At 41.2% G+C, this 20,189-nt stretch overlaps 1 protein-coding gene and 1 non-coding gene across 4 annotated transcripts in view; one reads left to right on the top strand and one right to left on the bottom strand.

Moving 5' to 3' along the window:
• The window catches only part of SMG6 (SMG6 nonsense mediated mRNA decay factor), a 199,441-nt gene that overhangs the window by 70,572 nt on the left and 108,680 nt on the right, over positions 1 to 20,189 (bottom strand). The gene's annotated exons all lie outside the window — the stretch shown is intronic.
• On the top strand, positions 4,096 to 4,168 carry TRNAR-UCU (transfer RNA arginine (anticodon UCU)). Its single transcript has one exon. It is a non-coding gene; the product is annotated as a tRNA-Arg (tRNA).

Below are 20,189 nucleotides of genomic sequence, written 5' to 3' on the forward strand. Positions count from 1 at the left end.
GCCACAGGACTCTAATGTTCCTACGGGAGAATCCTGCTTATGTTTTGTAATCCTTAAAGGCAGAACTGCCGGCTCTTTAATGTTCAGGTTAGCCTGAGGGCTAGAAAGAAGACAGGTTGGATTCTGGGAAAACCGTCTTCTTGGGCCAGATGCAGCCATGCTCTTGAGGTTCTAACTTGAATGCCTCGGACAGATGTCTTCACCGTGTTCATTAGGATCCCCCAAGGAATATAGCTGTGTCCCTACCTCTCAAGGGGTCAGCTGACCTTTCAGAGGGTTGTTTCCTTGATTCCATAGACGTGATTAAAACCAACTCTGACGGCCATCTTGAGATGTTTTTTATATTGCACTTGCTGTTCCCAGAGTTAAATCTTGAGTTGATTTTCCAGAAGGCAAATTACTACAGATCTCTATCCACAAGAAGTGGATGTAACTCTAAAGTAATAAGAGAATGAATGCCATGCTAAGTCGCTTCAGTTGTGTCCGACTCTTTGTGACCCCATGGACTGAGGCCCCCCAGCTCCTCTGTCCATGGAATTCTCCAGGCAAGAATACTGGAGTGGGGCGCCATTTCCTTAAAGTAATAAGAGACGTCTTTAAAAACCACAAATGAGTATCAGAGTAATGAGTATACCTGGGAGTCACACCTTATACTGAGGCTGTGAAGTACTCTTTCCCCTATCTCCCAAGCCCAGATCTCACTTGTGTGTGGAGGAGGTGTGTTTTTCTGTTTTGTAATATCCGTAACCCAGCTGTGACACTTCCTTCCACCTCTACCTGTACATCTGTTTCCTACAGAGTGCTGCTGCCTCAAGTGAGGTGCGTGAGGCTTCTGTAGATGCTGGGGAACAAGATGGAACAAAAATGCTTCACACCTGGCTCCCAAATTACAGGCACGCTGGACCGGGGCCAACATAAGCTGGCACAGCACCAGCTGAAACGGACATCAATTAAGGAGGCTGTCATCTTTCAAGACTGCGGGGTCTTTTTTCACTCCACGATCCACACTGCTCCACAAACCAGCCACGGCACCGCTGGTAGGGTTTTCCAGATGGGATCATTTCCCTCAGATTCCATACTTGCAGATTTATGGCAGGACTTGCTTTTAACCCCTCCCTTTGTTTTTAAAGCCCGAACATTTTATTTCACATTACAGTTTTATCTTTAATTGAAGCTATTTGTCCTTTAGGAAAGTGGGAAATTTGTACCTACATGAGCAGGAAAAGTTTTGCGCTTTCCTAAAAGATGCTTTGTTTACAAAAAGGCATTCAAATAATTGAGCTTAGTAAAGGGTCAAAAATTCTTCTCTGTACACATCACTCCTACTGGGGTCAGAAGCCAGAGAGCCTTGACCAGACTGCATTATCCTGGGAAAATGGGCAGACCTCTAAGGCTAAAGCAGGTCTCCTCCGGCCATCACATGCAGTATCAGCGAGCCATCTCGCTGTAAAGAAACTCTGCTAGTGGCAGTGTCTGGCTAGTGGCAATGCTGTTTAAGAAAAACACCTTTTTCAAAAATGTATTTTTGGACTGTGCCACGTGGCATGCGGGATCTGAGTTCCTCGACCAGGAGATGAACCCCCTGCAGTGGAAGTGCAGAGTCCTAATCACTGGACTGTCAGGGAATTCCCAGAAAAACACCTTAAGAATGTCAGCAATTAAAAAAGGGACAAGATTCCACATCGAACCTTTTCTTGACTTCTGTCCAAAGGGGCAGAACATATTTCCTCCTCCATACCTAAGCGGGCTGCCCTGTGGAAGGAATTCCATGCAACATGAAAGAGCCCCATGATAAATAAATATCTCATCCACATTTAATGTATGTTCTGAGAACCGAATTCTACTGCCCCAGGGGGCGGCCTGTTGCTGCCAATTTGCTTCTCATGGCAGAAGCCTGAGTGGCAGAGCCCTGCTTAGGCGCTGCCGATGCTTGTTTGGAAAAGAGGCCAGCTGGAGATGAAAGAAGCTCTTCAAAGTGGGTGACTCCTCAGAGGCTATCACTTTAGGGCTTGGGAATGATTACTTATCAAAAACTCTTTCAGTCTGGAATAGACTCTGGTGAGAAGCTGGCCTGCCCTCTCGGGCATTCTGTTGGTGTTTGCGGGGCTGGGGGGGGCCTCAGTGGGGCTGAAGTGATGGGAGGAACTGAAGAACCCCATTGAAGCCAAGAGCCCAGAATCCACACCATAAGTGGGGACAGGAGAGAGGAGAAGGAATTAATGAAAGCTTCAGACATCTGTCTGCACAACTCAGTCCTGGGGCACTCCTTTCCCCCTTCTTGTATTTTAAATAAACAGCTTCAAAAGGGGTGGTCCTCACATCTTTCTGCTGACGAAGGTCTCAATTTCCTTACTTTTTTCTACCAAGAGAGCCTGAAACCTCTAACACTCAGCATTTAATCAGTCAAAACCTTAAGTCTCTGAAGTGAAGAGACAAGCCACAGGCTGAGGGAACATACGGGCAACATATATATCTGACAAAGGACCTGCAATGAGAATACATAAAAACCTCTCGAAACTCAGCAAGAAAACAAACACTCCAACTTAAATATAGGCAAAAGATCTGAAGACATTCTACCAAGCACAAGAAAAGATGCTCAACATCATTAGTTATTTGAGAAACGTAAATTAAAACTGCAATGGGATACCCGTTGGAATGACTTTAAAAACAAAACAAAACAAAACAAAACAGCAGTACCAGGTGCTGGCAAGGATGTGGGGAAACTGGAATTCTTGTATGTGGCTGGTGGGAATACAAAATGGTACAGCCACTCTGCGAACAGTCTAATAATTTCTAACAAAGTTAAACCTATACTTAACAAATGACCCATCCATTCACTCTGAAGTATTTTCTCAAGAAAAATGAAAACCCAAGTTCACATAAAAACCTATATATGAATGTCTGCAGTCATTCTATCCACAGGTACCAAAAGCTGCAGACAAGACAAACACTCTTCAGTTGGTAAACAGACAAACAAATTGTGGTATATCCACACAATGGAATCCTACTCTGTAACAACAACAACAAAAATGAATTAGTGACACAGGAGACAACAGGGATGAGATGACTCTCAAATGCTTTATGCTATGTGACCGAAGCCAATTCAAAAAGCTAATTACTGTATGCCTTTTTTTCTCATTATAAACAGCTGTTTTATAGATATCTATAAAACAAAAATCAAATTAAAGGTGGAAAAATAACCTAAGAACTTCTGTTGTTTAAAACAAGTAAGAAAATCTGGTTTGGGAAACTTCATTTGTGGTCTTTGTTTCCCCTCAATGGGTCTTAGAGATGCTAATAAGAGTATAAGAATAATTAATGTCAACAACAAAAAAGAGGAAGTCTAGCTACTATTTCCAACAGAGTAAAACTTTTAAAAGGGATTATCTCAAATTAATAAAGAAATCTTTAGGTGGTTATTTGAAACAGAATAAATAAAATGGACATTTATGTGATTAAAACAATTTTACATTATTGCACACCCTAAAGTTAAATGGGAGAACCTGCTTTTCTCAGTGGCGCTAGTGGTGAAGGATCCACCTGCCAACACAGGAGACAACAGACATGGGTTTGATCCCTGGGAAGATCCCCTGCAGGAGGAAACGGCAACCCACTCCAGTATTCTTGCCTGGAGAAACCCATGGACAGAGGAGTCTGGCAGGCTACAGTCCATAGGGTCACAAAGAGTCGGATATAACTGAAGCGACTTAACACAAAATTAAATGGGCATTCTATGGTTTTTTAATATGACATTCTGGAAAAGGCAGTCATAGGGAGAGTTAAACATGAGAGGGTGCCAGGCACCGGGAGTCTGATTGCATGAGGGAGTATTTGGGGGGTGATGAAAATAGCCCGTATCTTAATTGCAGTGGTGGTTCCATGACTGTATGTTTGTCAAAACTGTGTAACAAAGAGTGGATTTTCATGTATGTAAACAAACAAATCTTGGTCTCTGGGGAAGGGGATGAACTTGAGGAATTCGACTCCATGCTGTGAGTGGGCTTACCTGGGGATGTAATATAGCTAGATTGTGACAGGGTTGATACTTTCACCTTGAGAATGGAGGCAACACTGGAACAGACCTACATTGGTACTTCCCTGGTGGTCCAGTGGTTAAGACTCTGCGCTTCTGAAGCAGGGGGCATAGGTTCAATCCCTGACCAGGGAACTAAGATCCCACATGTCGGACGGTGTGGCCACAACATTTTTTTTAAAAGACCTATATTTCTGTTGAAATAAAAGGAATTTTATACCATTTGTCCCCCAGACTTTTCACAGTTACAGAGACAATGCAATCTTCCATATGCAGATTAAAAGATACCAAGTCCCAGCTTGGTTTTCCTCCTCCCCTTTCATTTCCTGTTTCATTTGGGCAGAGGTCTCTGTTTCTGCAAAGGGCAAAGTGTATGTAAGTTTAAAAATCATGAGGAAAATCAGAGGCTTAAGTTAACTGGAAGCCTCTTAGCCTGAATGGGTTAGTGAGCACAGACCCAAATAAAAATAAATTCCAAAATGTTATTTTCTAAAATAGTAAACAAACACTTGCCAAGATCTAATTACAAGAATTCTCCAAGAAATCTTTGTCATGTTGCCAGTGAGTAAAGTTAATAAATCTTACAAGTATACCTGTTACTAAACAACAACATAACTGTATTAATAAAGTTTATTTTAATATCATGATGATCTAATAATGAAATTACGGGCATCTTCAAAGATGCAATATTTTGAAAGAAAGATTATACTCCTTATTATAAGGTGGTCACAGGACCACGGAGAGTGAGAAAGTCGAATGGATAAAGGTGTGTGTTAGTCACAGCAGTACCTGGAGAGTTGTGAAAGCAGTTAGCTTGAAGAAGGGACTACATTTCCACTTTCATTTTAGTGGCTTATCTTCACACCTCTGCTTCACAGCTTATTCCTTCTAGTACTTCTTGGGTGCTTCAGGTTAGAGGAAGGAAACAGTACTTGGAAATAACAGCTAAGCTAGAAACTCTCTGCTCCTACCTTCGAAGAGCACAGGCCTGTAAGCATATGCATACATACAAATGCAGAGAAAAGGGCTTTTTCATTTAAATGGAGGAAGCTGCCATGTCTACCTCTATAAGCAAAAATATTAATCATCCACCGTCTGGTTTTAATCCACACGCTCCTGATCCTGCATCTGAATGTATTGTTATCAGGGGAAGGAGCATTTCTGCTCAATCTTATTCACCAGCCAAAAACCTGAAAATGGGAAAACCACATTGGTGGAGTGCCTTCTTGGGGACCCAGAGAACTCTGAGCTGATGCTTTTTTATTGTTTTCTTTCTTTCTTAAAAAAAAAAAAAAGAACAAATGTGAATTTCAGAGGGTCTGGAGGGGAAAAAAGAAACAGCTCAAGTTACAGGTCCCTTGTCTCTTGGATTGACACTATCCTCGGGGGAATTAGCACTTTCCTTTCTGTATTTCCCAAAGGGGCTCCACCAGGCCACCTGATTGACATCAGCCTGTCAGAGGCACCCAGGTGCATCCCTTCCGAGTATTTACAAATGAAACGGCAAGCCCAAACAGCCAGTCTTTGCCTCTGGTCTCCATTCTTCTGGTTTGTGCTTTGCTAGCAGTAAAAGCAGGGACTAAAAGGGCGTCTGTGTGAGTCTAAGCATGCTTCTCCCACTGTCTGCGCTGAGACCCTTCCCTCCGGTCAGGCTCTCCCTAAGAGGGGTCTCCAAGCCAATACGTGGGCTTGAGGGCCTTCAAAGCCATTAGTCACCACCCTTGCAGTCTCACTCCCAACTGCGAATGGGGCCACCCGTGACACAAAACTCTGGCAAGATTAGGGGACTAGGCAAGAGCAGAAGAAACCACAATACGCCGGAGACTCCCAGGAGAACAATGACTAGTGCTGGTAGGGAACAGACTGACAGAGCAGACAGACTCTAACCAGGCCTCACTCTGTTTTCGATGCAACACAAATGTTTTCCATTAGGAGTTCCCTGCCCCACAAACACTCATACATGCGGCTATGAAATCCACATACTTAACTTCTGGCACTCTGACCCCACTACCTCTCCTGTTCCTCTCGAACGGAGCAAAGTGGAGAGTGAAGAGATTCCAAAATTCCCAGGACAAAGGTAAGGTGGGGAAGAGAATCAGAATAAGCAGCATGCTAAGTACCATCTAACATGAGTGTGACTGAGCGGGCTAAAGGGAAGAAGGGAGGAAACGGGGCCTTCTCTTTTGCCAAGAGAGAAACAAGTCCGGTCGAGCTCTGGCTCTCATTGGTTGGCTCCCAGGCTTTAAAGCTTAAAGTCTGGCTTTACTTTCTAGTAAAGTCTGCAGCTGATCATCATTGGGAGGTGTCAGTCGCCATTAAAAGCAAAGCAGGCAAAACCCTCTGAAAACTCATTACAAAGTCTGTGAAATTCTAGTGTTGAGCAGTCAAGGAACACTGGCTGATCAGTACACCATATTTCAAATGCTCAGAATCAACTGAGTAGGGCAGTTGTGAGAAGAACCTGAACTAGAAACCTTAAGCCATCAGTAACCAACCTCCCACCATCTGCAGAGTCAGGTCCAGGTTCACTTCTACTCACAGTCACAGAGGTGGTGACATGTGGATGTCAGACTAATTAACCTCTTCCCTAAAAAAACAAGACAACAACAACAAAAGGGGAAAAAAAAGGAAACAAATTATCAGGGAAAATAAACCACAAATAAGTAAGAATTTGAAGAAATAAAATAAAAAGAAGGCTGAAAAGGAGGGAAAAAGTAAAATTTTAAAATGGCATGTAAGAAACAAAAGGAAATCCCCTATTCAGGCAGCTCTGGAGTTCCCTAATTGCACAAGAGCAAAGGACAACCCCCCAACGTGGATGCCTCGTTAAGCAATTGCTCAACCTACACTCATTGTGCAATTCCAACCTTCTAAAGCTTTTGCTGCACATATGAAAACCACGTTTTCCACTGCCCTCTAGAATTAAGAACAGTTTCTCATTTTTCTCTTCTTCACTTTAGAGGGGGATGTGTCCATGAGCAAAAAAATAAAACCCAACTATTGCTAGATAAGCATTCACTACAAATGAGGTTTTACATTGTTTCATCTGCTTACTTCTGAGTTTACTGGTAGTTAAGAAACATTTGGATTTTTTCCTTAGGCAGCTAAAGATTCATTTTTCCTGCCACAGACAATAGTGATATCACAAAAAACTGTCCACAAAAACATCAAACCTTTCAAAAATCTTTGTTCTAAGTGACTGCAGTTCTGGAAGATACGCAGCAGTTAGAAGTGGCAGTTCTTTCTTTACAGCCAAAATTCCAACACAGGCCTGCATAGCTCACAGCGTAGCTCGCTAATCACAAACTTTTCTTTTCAGAGAAATCAAGTTAAACAGTTAATAAGAACAATAATCGGTATACACCAAGATGAAGAAAGCATAACAAGAAAACCCAGTGGCCACACAGAAAAAGACAGACAGATATGACTCTATAAAAATTTTAAGTCGTACATTGTAAAAAATATAAACAAGATTATAAAACAAGTTTCGAATCAGGAGAAAATATCTGCAACACATAAAACTACCTACAGTATATTAAGGACTCCTGCATATCAAACAGGATAATAAAAAACATGAAAGTGGGCATGGTCATAAATATATATACGTGCAAGTCAAAGAAGAAGAAATATAAACATACCATAAATATACAGAAAGATTCTTTATTCCACTAGTAAACAAGTGCAAGCCAAAGTGGGATACATTTTTAAACCTAGAAAATAAGCAGAAATTGAAATATAATAATAAAGAGTACTGGTGAGAGTATGAAGAAACAATGTGTATAGTGTTAATAGGAGTGTCAACTGGTATGGTCATTCTGAAGAGACGTTTGGCAGTGTTAGTCAACATAGTAATATGCATACTTTTTTTGACAAAGCAATTCCACTTGTAGGAATCTATTCCACAGAAACAGTCCTGTAAGTATACAGAGACTTAATGCAAGCATAATGAAGTTCATTTCAGCACTGTATGTAATAACAAAAATTGGACATAACTCAGTTATCATCTGAAAGAGAGATAAATATACCTATACAATCAAACATGATGCAACTTGAAAAATGGTATAGATTTATATGAACTGATGTAGAAACAGTTCAAGATATTTTGAAAACAAAAAATACTGCTAATATATACATAGCATGCATTTGAAACTTATTAGAAAAATCAACACTCTGCTACTAAACTGCTAATAACAATCATCTTTCGAACGGAGGAACTTATATTCCCATGTTCTATTAGTCTGTATTATTTTAATATTACTGCAGAGAGCATCAACTACTTTTGTAATTAGAAAGTAAAGACAGGAGCTTCCCTGGTGGCTCAGTGGTAAAGAATCCGCCTGCCAATGTAGGAGACGTGGGTTCGATCCCTGGTCCAGGAAGAGTCCACACACCACAGGGCAGCTAAGCCTGTGTACCACAACTATCTAAAGCCTGTGCTCGAAAGCCCAGGAGCCACAGCTACTGAAACCCATGTGCCCTGGAGCGCATCCTCCGCAACAAGAGAAGCCACCTCTGTGAGAAGCTTGTGCCCTGAACTAGAGAGCAACCCTTGCTCACTACAACCAGAGAAGAGCCCTTGCTCACCCCAACTAGAGAAAAGCCCGTGCAGCAACAAAGACCCAGCACAGCCATAACTAAATAAATAAAGCGAAACAGTAAAATAAAAGTAAAGACAGTCCATCTTATTTTTCTGACCATGATGGTAACGGACTAGTCCTCACCCCATAAACAGCTCTAAAATATATAAGGCAACTATTTTTAGGCAGTGCTCAACAGGCAGTGCAAGACATTGATCCCTGAGGGGAAAGAAATTCATGAAATGAGCCTGCAATCACTCCATCCTCTGCTTGGGGATAATTTTCCAACCATGCTACAGAAAGCTGAATCCCAGGGATATTATGATTGTCCTGAGGAGCTGAGGAGACAGAGAACAGAATCCGAGGCAGCTGAAAGGGCTGAATCTGCGAGTAAGGAAATGAACAGAAAGAAGCTGTGCAAAGAAAGGGCTTGAAGTCCATGTGAGAGTCCTCAGTGCACAAGTACGTGAAGGCTCGACGGTACATATGTAGGCCAAGATGACCAGGGCTTGCCAGATGGCAGCCGCTCCAGGGCTAAAAGTGGGAGAGAAAGCTATTAGAGGCGGTGGCTCAGGGGCAAGGGATCCACCTGCAATGCAGGAGACGCAGCTTCAAGTCCCTGGGTCAAGCAGACCCCCTGGGGAAGGAAATGGCAGTGTTCTTGCCTGGGAAATCCCATGGACAGAGGGGCCTGGCAGCTTACAGACCATGGGGTCGCAGAGAGTCAGATACGACTTAGCGACTGAACAACAGCAACATCCCCTGAAAACCAACCGAGATTCCAGAGAGGCCACATTCTAGATTTAGACCTAACCTGAATGTGCACTAATTGTTCCTAAAACCCAGCCTAAAGCAAAACTGGCAGAGAAGATGGGGCTTGGAAGCTGACTATCACCAAGTTAGTGGGGCTTGAGAAACATCCTAGGTTCCGACATAGCTGCACTGATAATGTATAAAAGCTAATCCTATACCAGTTCAAGAGGATCAAGCAGTAATATAACTGCCTCTTAAAAAAGAACCACAAAGAATACTCTGCAGAGGAAGGTAACAAAGTCCAGAATCTCTTTAACAAATTATCCACAATGTCCAGTGATTTTAAACAAAAGAAAGTATTCACAGGACAAAATCTCATAAGGCTTTGTGTCCAGAGTCTAGAAAGAACTTTTACAACTCTTATTGGAAAACAATTTTTAAAAATGGGCATGAGATTTGGACACTTCTCAAATGAAGATCTATGAATTGCTAATGAACACATGAAAAGCTCACCATTAGGAAAACACCAACTAAAATTAAGATACATGAGAATGGCTAAAATCATAAAAACTAGAAATACAAATGTCAGCAATGATGCAAAGCAACCAGAATTCTCATCCATTGCTAGTGGGAGTAAAATGGTGCAACCACTTTGGAAAATAATTCGGGAGTTTAAGAAAGTCATTTATATATGGCAGAGCAACTCTACTGATATTTCTAGCAATTTACCCCAAAGAAATAAAAACATTTGTTCACAAAAGATAGTACATTAATGTTTACAGCATCTTTACTCCTAACATTGAAAGATAAGGCAACCCAAATGTGGCCATGATCAAGTGGATGGATAAACAGACTGAGATATATCCATTGGCAGGTGGATTCTTTACCACTGTGATACCTGGGAAGCCCTCTATAAATCACAGTCACTGATATAAACTGAAAGGATGGAAGTAAATGGAAGTGGTAATTAGGAATTCTGTAAATTTATATACAATTAGTAAAGAGGTGAGAGAGAGCACACATAAAAAGGTGAAGGAGGGCAACGAGCCGACAGAGAGAAATAGTACAAAAGATGCGTGCCAAAGGGCCACCAGTGAAACAAGCCATCAACGTATCATACCTCAAGCGAGAAGACGCAAAAAGAAAAAGACGCCTTCTCTGCTGGTCCAGTGGTTAAAAATCTATGTGCCAGTGCAGAGGACACGGGTTTGATTACCTGGTCCAAGAAGATCCCACATGCCACAGGGCAACTAAGCCCATGAGTCACAACTAGGGAGCTCATGCTGCTGCTGCTAAGTTGCTTCAGTCGTGTCCGACTCTGCGCGACCCCATAGACGGCAGCCCACCAGGCTCCCCTGTCCCTGGGATTCTCCAGGCAAGAACACTGGAGTGGGTTGCCATTTCCTTCTCCAATGAACGAAAGTGAAAAGTGAAAGTGAAGTCGCTCAGTCATGTCAGGCTCTTCGTGACCCCATGGACTGCAGCCCGCCAGGCTCCTCCATCCATGGGATTTTCCAGGCAAGAGAACTGGAGTGGGGTTACATTGCCTTCTCTGCTAGAGTCCCTTATATCAGTATCCAGGGCCCCTTTGCAGAGAAGGCAATGGCACCCCACTCTAGTACTCTTGCCTGGAAAATCCCATGGATGGAGGAGCCTGGTAGGCTGCAGTCCATGGGGTCGCCAAGAGTCGGACACGACTGAGCGACTTCACTTTCACTGTTCACTTTCCTGCACTGGAGAAGGAAATGGCAACCCACTCCAGTGTTCTTGCCTGGAGAATCCCAGGGACGGGGGAGCCTGGTGGGCTGCCGTCTATGGGGTCGCGCAGAGTCGGACACAGACTGAAGCGACTTAGCAGCAACAGCAGCAGCAGCAGGGCCCCTTTGATTAAACAGGCAAAACAGTGAAGGAAATAAACACAGTTCATAGTTTATTTCTAAACATCTGACTGGAAACAATTTTTCCTTAGCTATCTACAGACCAACAGAGAAGGAATTCCAAGAAGGAGAAATAATTCAAAGGGTGAAAAAAAGAGATCTTATCCAGCATGGTATGACAAAGGAACATACATGTTTTAGTGCCTAAAAACTAGAGAGTGCTCTCCCTTCCAAGTTTCCAAAAGCTCTTATCTTATTCAGTATAAAAATAAAACACCTCTTGTATGAGGGTAACCAAAGAAAGTTCAAAAGTTATTCATAAAAAGCCTTTACAAATCATTAAGAAAAAATGGATAAGCATTCTAATCATAAAATGGGCAAAGAACATAATTTATAAAATATGATACCAATACATATACTCAGTAAGCATAACACTAGAAAAAAGAAACTCTATTAGTAAACAAAGAATGAAAATCAAAACAATGAGATGCTATTTTTTGCCCATCTTTGGCTTAGTTAGCAGAAAATCAAACCATTCATGATTAGTGAGGATGCTAGATAGCAAGAGATGATATTCTGCAGTTTACACAGCCGTAAACTTTTTTGGAGGGCAATTTGGCATTATTTATCAAAAGTCTTAAAAATCTGTATACCCTCTTTGACCTAGTGATTCCTTCTTTTCTCAAAGATTATTTAATTTGTGGCTGCACTGGGCTTTCGTGGCGGTGTGCAGTCTTTTCTCCAGTTGTGGTGAGCGGGGCCTACTCTCCTGTTCCTGAGCTCGTGCACTAGGGCACGAGCGGGCTTCAGCAGTTGGGGCTTGTGGGCTCTAGAGCGCGGCTCAGTAGTTGTGGTGCACAGGCTTCGTTGCTTGGTGGTGTCTGAGATCTCCCCAGTCTGGGGATGGAACTCATGTCCCCTGCATTGGCAGGCACTTCTTAGCCACTGGACTACCAGGGAAGCCCTGACCTAGTAATTCTACTCAAAAATTTACCTTATGAACTGATAAAAAAAAAAAGTATGTAAAGACTGCCTGAGATAGCATCATTTACAAAAGTGAAAAGTCAGTAACTTTCTAAATGTCTTATTGAGGATTAAAATATCATGGTATGTCCATACACATTAATATAATGCAGTCATTAAAGTTCACATTACAAGTGAATATGGAACTATATCCAGGATACATCTACTGCTAAATGACCAAAGTAGATTATAAAACAATATATGTACTTTCATTATAGTTCTGTTCAAAAGCAAAAAACTTCACATGTATCTCTCTCTCCATCCATCTATCCAACCAGGATAGAAGACAGAAAGATCAAGGGATCTTTTTTTCCTGAATGCTAATATTGATTTTTCCAATATTTCTTCAAAGGAACATTTATTTTGTAAAACAAAGAAAAACTTTAATAATTTTAAAAAACTTATAAGCATATGCTCCTGAGTTAACTCTAATTTCAAAATCCCAACTGAAGTGACCAAACTGAATACACAGAGCACACCCCCCACTCCCCACAAGGCCTCCTTTGTCAATCACGTTCACAGCAAGGGCCACGGAATCTAGCATAGCGCCTGACACATAGCAGTCAACAGCTGTTAAATGGGAAAATGCTAGCCATCTGCCATAAACCTTACGGAATTACTGCCAGGTGGATGGAGGATAGCTAGAAACAGGTAATGAAGAGCCAATCCACAGCTTCCCTTCCTGAGAGAGCAACTTAAAAAAAATTTACTTTGCTTGATGTTAGTATATAGATCAGAGAAGGCACTTGGCGACCCACTCCAGTGTTCTTGCCTGGAGAATTCCAGAGACGGAGGAGCCTGGTGGGCTGCCGTCTATGGGGTCGCAGAGTCGGGCACGACTGACGCAACTTAGCAGACGCAACAGCAGCAGCAGTATACAGACATGGAATTGATTTTTGTATACCGACTTTATATCCAACAACTTTGCTAAACTCATTTATTAATCTGAATAATTTATCCTTATTTTCTACCTATGAATCACATTATTTACAAATATAGCTTTTTTTTTTCCTTTTCTTTCCAATTGTCTTTTTAGTACTTTTTCTTATCTTACTGTATTGGCTAGAACCTTCAAAACAATCTGAATGAAATGTAATTAACAACTCTTGTCTCATCCTATTTCTTGACATGCTTGGTGGTAATAACAGTTGTTCACCGAGGGATCAGTCTTTTTCTTTTACGTATTCCCATATGCATATTTCATAATTAAAAAAGCAAAATAAAAAGAAAGCAGAAAGAGAAGAAATTATGAAGAACCTGGCAAAATTCTTCAGTTTGGAAGAGTCAGCTAGTTTCTTACTGCTGCTGTTAACAAGACAGCACAAATTCAATGACTTAGAACAACATAATTTATTATTTTGTAGGCTAGGAGATGAGAAGTCCTATAATCAAGGTGTTGGCAGGGCTCTTCTTTCCAGACACTCTGTGGGAAAAATCTGTTTCCTTGCCTTTTCTAGTGTCTGGAGGTCACCTGGCATTCCAAGGCTCATGGTCCTTTCCTCCATCTTCAGGGCCAGCAGCATAGTATTTCCAAATCTCTCTCTCTGACTTCTGGTTCCATCACCATGTCTCCCTTTTCTGACCCTGACCCTCCTGCCTCCTTGTAAGGACCTTTGTGCATACGTCAAACCGCCTGGATAATCCAAGGTTACATTCCCATCTCAACATCCCTAACTTAAACACATCTCCAAAGGCCCTTCTGCCTTGTAATGTAATTTATTTAACAGGTTTTGGGGAACAAGATGTGGCCCATCTTTGGGGGAGGGCATTATTCTGCCTACCACAAAACGTGAAGATGTGGGGGCAGATGCAGAATACCACTTGGAAGACTTTTCACAGCTACAGATTAGTACCATTCACAATCAGCAGTTTAGAGAGGCCCCAAAAAATGTAAATGGGAAGTGGCCAGAGGGTGGAATTTCTTCTTGACACGGTAGGCCACAGTTCTGGGAAGGAGGTCGAGAAACTGCCTCATCGTTTAGGTGAAACAAAAACTGGACATGGGATGCTAGCTCTGGTAAGTAGCTCCATTATACACAAGACAGAACATACAGAAAATAAATTCACATGTTGAGAATGCACACCACCTGGCCTCCTCCCCATGCCCTTCAGGGTGGTGACTTGGTAGCACAAACCTATATCAACCAAATTTAGACTTGACTTTAAATAATATCTGTAGACAAAGAAGGCATCCAGTGAGAATCTACCTAACCTGTTATGGACAAAATATCAGAATGGAGTAAAACTTTAAAGAAACATAAATCGCCAGAACTGGATTGCAGAAATACAAGCTTGGGACCTAAGGAAGAGAGCCTGAAACATAAAAAAAGGGAACGGAGCATGCAAAGAGACGGAGAAACCGAATACTTGGAGGAAAAATGTTAGATGAAAAAGACAGTATCTGCTTTATTCTCACACTGGATTGGATTTTTAAAATCACAGATTTTGTAAAGTACGCTAAAAAATGATAAAAACAAAAACGATAAAAGAGACCTGGATAAAAGGCAGGCAAAAACATAAAGATTCCAGGATAAGACAGGGAAATAAGGAGACAAATAATGCAACCGAAAATTAAAAAAACTGAATTAGAAGCAGTGAAGAATAGAATCAACACTATAAAAATCTGAACCAACTACAGAGAGGAAAAACTTGAGAAGCCTTTTGAGGCTGTAGAGGTAAAGAAAAAAAAAAAATTAAAATGATGACAGAAGGATATACTGAGGATAAAGAATAGAGATCTAACATACACATCAGGAGGAAAGAAATGACCAAAGAAAAGAACAAACCCATTAGTAATCAAAGACATGAGACATGAAAACTTTTCTGATCCAAAGATAGAACTGCATCTGCTTATTAAAGAGCTCATTATATGCCATACAACATTAAACTGCAGAGCCCAACATCTAACCAAATCCTCATATAATATGAAATTCAAGATTTAAGAAGTTGTAAGTTACCCATGCTGTATGGGGAAAAAAAAAGTAAACCTGCAAAAGAAGAAAAGACTCTCTTCATTTTTTCCTAACCACTAATGCAATGGAATAATAGCTATTGTTTTAAAGGGGAAAAAAGTTGACCTAAGTTAAGTTGCCATTCATGTGCAAGGGCAAAATAAGAACACTTTCAAAACACAAGTGTTCAGATAGCAGCCATGAAGAATGTCATTGATATATTGTTTAATGAAAAGAACAAAGTAAGGAAGAGAATGTATACCACACTATCATTTTGATCATATATGTATATATGTTTATAAATACATTTCAATGGGCATAGAAGTGGTATAAAAAGACAAATATCAAATTGTTAACAGTGGTTATCCCTAGATTGTGACTTTTGCCTATACATTTTTTTGAATTGTTTGATTCTTTTGCATATATATATATTACTGTATTTTACAAAAAATCATCTTAATTTTTAAAAAGCCTTCACGTTATCTTTGCTGGGAAAAATTCGATAATGTCGCATCTAAATAACAAGTAAGTCAAAGTAAAGAAGATAAAAATGGGAAAGCCACAGAATAAAGAGACTAAAAACTGAGCACTGAAAACATTTAAAATAAATTTGAAATAATTATAAATTTAGAAACAAAATGCAACTGTGTGAAAAAGAAAATACATATTGTAAGCAGTCCTAATTTCTACACCTTAAATATAGGATAGTCAACTGGACTTCCCCCCCCGCCCCCTTTCATTCTTGATGTTGATACTTAGAGAATAGAAGATTATGTCATGTTTTTAAAAAAATCAGTCCCACTTAAAATGAATATTTTCCAGATCACCAAAAAACAAAGGCAACTTTTGTCCCCAAACTATATATATATATGTATACGTGTGTGCACGCGTACATATATAAAAACGAGGATTTTTTTTTTTTTAAAGCACAAAACAAGAAGCATATACTATATGATTCCAATAGTATTAAAGGAAAAGAATACACACATATAAGCACGGGAGGGGTGGGTGTGGAGACTGAAAGGACACCTATGAAACCTTAACACTAGTTAATTTTAGGTGGTAGTTTGTAGATGATTTTTATTTTCCTGTGCTTTTCTATATTTTCTATTTAAAATGTTTGCATAATTATATGTACAACAAGCAACTTACCAAAACTGTCATTTAAGAAATGGACAAGCCAATGGTTTCAAAAGTTGGACAGTTTAAACCTCATTTTTAACCTCAATTACGTATTAATGACAGTTTCCTGGGATCCTACATCCAGACAGAAAGCAAAGATGGCTGCTTAAGAATGAATGGGATATGACTGTGAGATGTCTAACATCATCCCCAGTGCCTCAGAGGTAAAGAATCTACCTGCAATGCAGCAGATGTGGCGACATGGGTTCGATCCCTGAGTCACGCAGATCTGCTGGAGAAGGAAATGGCAACCCGCTCCAGTGTTCTTGCCTGGAAAATTTCATGGACAGAGAAGCCTGGTGACTATAGTCCATGGGGTTGCAAAAGGGTCAGACACGACTGAGGAGACTAAACAACATCACCCTATAATACAACCTATATCTCTTAATCAAGCTTAAAAGTTGCCTCAGCATTAACTTGTTGGAAAGTTCTTCACTGAGTTCTTGGGTCAGATAACATAACATGGGAATGAAGACACTGAAGATCACACAAGTTAACTTACCTGGGGAAGCTAGAATGAGGATAGCTTACATCACTACTTATGACATAAATGATTTGGTTCTCATTAAATGGCTAGAGCTTCAGAGCCTAAGAAAAGAAATAGCCTGTCACTAAATGAATCCTTGTTCAGTACTACTTATAGCTATACAGTCACATGCATGCTTTTTATATAATTAAGTTTTGATATAAACTAACATATAAAATGAACTCAACATGTTTCTCCTAAAACAATTTCCTTTTTACCACTTCTCCTATCTGCCCACAGGGTTATTGGGGTTTCAGTGAGGAAATATGTGTAAAGAGCTTAGCATGCCTGGAACCTGACCAGTTGACTGCAAAATCTTAAATTTACTATTATTATGGTTTGATTACTTTTTTCAATCACTTATGCTTATTCAGTATAATGCAGCAAAAAGCACATAGGGTTTTAAAACTTGTTCTTATGGAAATTTTCATATATGTACAAAAGTGGAATACTGTTAATATAAGAAACTCCATGTACCCACCCGATGCAAAGAGCTGACTCACTGGAAAAGACTCTGATGCTGGGAAAGATTGAAGGTAAATGGAGAAAGGGGTGGCAGAGGACGAAATGGTTAGATAGCATCACCGACTCAAAGGACACGAATTTGAGCAAACTCCAGGAGATAGTTAAGGACAAGGAAGCCTGGGGTGCTGCAGTCTATGAGACTGAAAAGAGATACAATTTAGCAACTGAACAACAACAAAAACCCATTATTCAGATTTAATCGTGATCAATATTTGGCCTTTTTCCCCCCATCTACACTCCTATCCACCTTCCTTCCTCCCTAGATTATTTTGAAGCAAATCCTAGATGTCAAATCATTCATAAGAATAAGATATGCTGAAGCCAAACAGACAAGGATTCTAAACCTCACTTAGCTACATAACCCTGGGTAAGATACTAAACCTCTTGAATTAAGGTGCCGAGTAGCCACTCATGAACTTAACATCACTTTCTCCTAGCTGGCTCTAATGTTCAATGCCTGTGATATTTCTGTCTACATGTAACCAGCTCCGCTCTGTTGCTTTGACCCTAAACCATACTTTTTATCTCACTTTTGAATAATCCCAACAGCCACCTGTTTTCTCAACTTCTTGTTCATCCCATGCCTGGGTTTTCTATTACAGTTTGTTTCTTTTAGGCAGAATATTAATCCTGAAGGATGTTCAGCAAATCAAAAAGATCAAGGGTGAAGCAAGTCTGGGAAAGGTAGCAAAGGCTATCCTCCTTGCAATGTACACGACATCAGAAGTTCCAAAAAGTCCTGCAGTAACAGCTTCTGTCTAATACTGTGTTACTCTAATTTACACAATTGTGGAACTTTTTTTCACCTAACTATTAAGAACCTATAAAACTAGAGTTACTTGGAATATGCTTGGGAAATACAGTTAATCGGTTAATGCCAAATCAGTGCTCCTTGAGCAGTGTCTTCAGTGGGAAACTATCAATTCAATAAAATTTCAAGAGTTCCTCCTTAACTACAGATGCAAATTAACTTGTTTGCTTGTCACATCATTGTGTATGCCACAAGTTATCTTCCAAACCAGGTGGGTGTTTGCCTTATATGTCTGGATCTCTTTTGCTGTGTACACAGGAGTGGTGTAGGTCTGTCTGCTCAGTGAACAGCTGTCTAGTGAACATCCAGGCTGGACCAAACGTGACCACGCTCGACCAAGATGAAATTCTCACATTGCTGCTACAAAGCCCTTGAGATACTTTAAATTCCTTAGTCGTGAACACCAGAAGCTGGAGGAGACGTCTGTCTTCTTCAGGTATCCAAAAGGCTGAGAGTTCCTAAAGAGTCCCCCGTGTCGATACTGACCTTCCAGGTCAGTCAGTGGTGGAGATGTCTCCTAAGAGCTGATCATCACTCTTTGCTCCTGTCTTGAGCCTCAGTTGTCTCTTTTATGAAATGAAGGTATTAATACCTACTTAGCAGGCACTTTGTGTGGACTTAAATACTGGACAGAAGTAGCTTGTCCAGGGACTGACACATGCTAGGTATTCAAGAGATGTTCTTTTTCTCCACCATGGAGAGAAAGAGAGAAAAGGGCAAAGGAAGGCATGTAGCGTCTTACACAGGGGAGCCAGGGAAGACCTCTCCAACCAAGGTGGCATCAAGAAGGGCGTGAGAGGGCAACACAGTGCTCTGGGGACAGGGTGCTCCAGGTTACGAGGAAAGCAAGTGCAAAGACCCTGAGCGTGCGGCTGGTCTGAGGAAGAGCAAGGATGCCAACGTGACTAGGGCATACTGGGCACAAGCAGAGTAGCAGCAGCTGGACCAGAGAGTTCATAGACAAGGGACATGATCTTACTGATGCTTTAAAGAGGTCGTTCTGGGCTTTCCAGGTGGTCTAGTGGTTAAGAATTCACCTGCTATATAGGAACATGAATCACGTTATGTTCCCTCCTTCTTGAACCTCTCTCCCAAACCAACACAATATTGTAAAGCAATTATCCTCCAAAAAAAAACCACAAAGAACTCACCTGCCAACACAGGGGACATGGGTTCAAGGCCTGGGCCAGGAGGATCCCACATGCCACGGAGCAACAAAGCCCGTGCATTACAGCTACTGAGCCAGGGCTCCAGAGCCTGGGGACTGCAGTTACTGAAGCCCACGCACCTAGCGCCCATGCTCCGCAGCAAGAGAAGCCACTGCAATGAGAAGCCTGCGCACCGCAACTGGAGAGAGCTGGTGTGTGGCAACGAAGACCCAACACGACCAAATATAAAATAAATAAACAGACATAAAGAGCTCACTCCAGTGGGCTGTGCTGGAAACAGACTGGAGAGCAGGAGGAGGGAGGAGCTAGAGAAACTAACCAGAAGGCATTTCACTGAATCAAACTAGGGTGCAGTGGTAAGAAAGCACTGTACGCGTTTATTTTGAAGGTAAAGAAGACTTGGATTGCTGACAGATTAGATATGGAGGTGTGAGAAGAGAGGAGCCAAGAATAACCCCAAGACTTTTGCCATGAGCAGCCCCAAAGTCAAAGCTGCCATTTACCGAGATGAGAAGACTGAAGACAGATCAGGTTTGGAGGAGAAAGAAATTCAGAAGTCTGGATTTGGAGATGTATTAAAAAATTTCACAGTCCTCGAAGTGGAGACTACCTTCAGACCACCTGAGTCTCAGCGAGCTGCGACTGCCCTGGGCAGCCTGTGATTCACGACCACAGGCTGAGGGCATGGACCACGGGCTTGCTGTTCTTCCTGCCAGTCATGTACTTACCACGTGCTGTTGTATATCATATACTGTATCATAC

Source organism: Budorcas taxicolor, chromosome 19, assembly GCF_023091745.1.
Source record: "Budorcas taxicolor isolate Tak-1 chromosome 19, Takin1.1, whole genome shotgun sequence".
Classification (NCBI taxonomy): domain Eukaryota; kingdom Metazoa; phylum Chordata; class Mammalia; order Artiodactyla; family Bovidae; genus Budorcas; species Budorcas taxicolor.